We start from the raw sequence: 1713 nt of genomic DNA, 5'->3' as shown, positions 1-1713 counted from the left end.
ATAATAATAATAATAATAATAATAATAATAATAATAATAATAATAATAATAATAATAATAATAATAATAATAATAATAATAATAATAATAATAATAATAATAATAATAATAATAATAATAATAATAATAATAATAATAATAATAATAATAATAATAATAATAATAATAATAATAATAATAATAATAATAATAAGGCAACAGAGAATCTTTGCGGGTTCAAACTGTGGTTCTATCCAAAGCGGCTGGGGAATGTTGGGAAAGGATTAGCACTGGCGGAACATGATATCATCACGAAAGGATCTTTTGGAGATTTGTTGGACATCCAACCCTTCAAAGTATCGCATGAGCTCATTGAGTTCGTTGTGATGCACATGAATCATATGTCACGTCAGTTTAGATATAAGAATAAGGTCATTAATTTTAGCAGGCTCATGGTGAAGAGGATATTCAACGTGCAATCATGTGACAGACCCGTGAAGCTCCTCAAAAAGAGCGATCAACGCAACCTTTGCAACATTTACAAAGAGGGGAACACCGCTCCAATCAACCATGCAATTGATTTGTTGAAAGCTTGCAGCGAGACGGATGAGGTGATGGTAGAGAGGACATGGATTCTCATTACCTTGGCGACAATCCTATGTCCATGCACTCAGAATATGATCAACCTTGAATACATGGCTTCCCTTGAAGACATGGCTTCGGTGCACGAGTTCGCTTGGGATGAGCAGTTTTTGGAAGCAACCATGGAGGAGGTTGTAGTGTTCCAAGATAAGAAGCAAATCTAGCAAACAACGAAAAATCCTCCAGAGTTTTAGATTAGCTCGTGTCTACATATGCTCGTGTTCCAGAGTTTTGTTGCATGCATTGTATATATGCTATAGCACACACCACTATTTTCCCAATGTTTTTTTGCTCTATGTTTTTTTATCGCAGATCATATATATGGGTCATCTTGATATACGTACTGGCCTTCCCAATGAGCATGGCATTAACTATTATGTGTCGAGGATCCATTTTGTATGTCAAAATGATTTCAGTTTGGTGGATAAAGTGGATAAGAACCACATTACTTTAACCCTAGCTTTCTATGGGAAACATATCCAAGTGTTATGGAATGTCTCTCTCTAAGTGGTTTTGGTGATTGATGACAATGCATTTGCGGACTAATCGTGTGCATTGAGCATTTCAGTTATTCATTCATTGGCACGAGATGATTCTTTCCCCTCGGAGCTCAAGGTGAAGACGGTGCAGTCTCATTTGGTTTGGTTTTGGTGGACTTGAGTCGTACGAGACACCGTACTATCAAGAGGGGGCCCGTATCGGAAAGGCTAGGGTGGAATCAACACGTGCACATCTATCTTGCACCCCCAGATCCTTTCCTTTTCCTTGGAGTTTACCGATATCGCGGAAGTGGCACTTGGGAGGAGCCAGCGGCAGTACCGCCAGGCCAGAGCGGTAGTACCACTGACAGCCTCAAGCGGTAGTACCGCCTGTGGCCATCAGCGGTAGTACGGCTCCTGCTCCGCGCTGGTACCACCTTGATTCGAGGACGTCGCGTCTTGTGTCGGGATGGGCGGCAGTAGGAGCGGTAGTACCGCTTGCAAGCGGTAGTACCATCCTACCACTGCTTCTAGTGCCGCTCCAGGGCCCTTTCTCTCCTGTCCCTTCTCTCTACTCTCTGTGCGCAACCCCAGTGGTACTACCGCTGGGCCA

General features: G+C 41.5%; 1 long non-coding RNA gene across 1 annotated transcript in view; it reads left to right on the top strand.

Moving 5' to 3' along the window:
- LOC119275283 overlaps nucleotides 1-958 on the top strand; it is a 2931-nt gene extending 1973 nt beyond the window's left edge. The window contains exon 2 of the long non-coding RNA XR_005135609.1: nucleotides 428-958. This is a non-coding gene — a long non-coding RNA (uncharacterized LOC119275283). The remainder of the gene's footprint in view (nucleotides 1-427) is intronic.
- The last annotated feature ends 755 nt before the right edge of the window (nucleotides 959-1713 follow it).

Source organism: Triticum dicoccoides, chromosome 3B (assembly GCF_002162155.2).
Source record: "Triticum dicoccoides isolate Atlit2015 ecotype Zavitan chromosome 3B, WEW_v2.0, whole genome shotgun sequence".
NCBI classification, from domain to species: Eukaryota; Viridiplantae; Streptophyta; class Magnoliopsida; order Poales; family Poaceae; genus Triticum; species Triticum dicoccoides.
The sequence above is the reverse complement of the archived record's forward strand: the minus strand, read 5'-3'. Positions and strand labels throughout refer to the sequence as shown.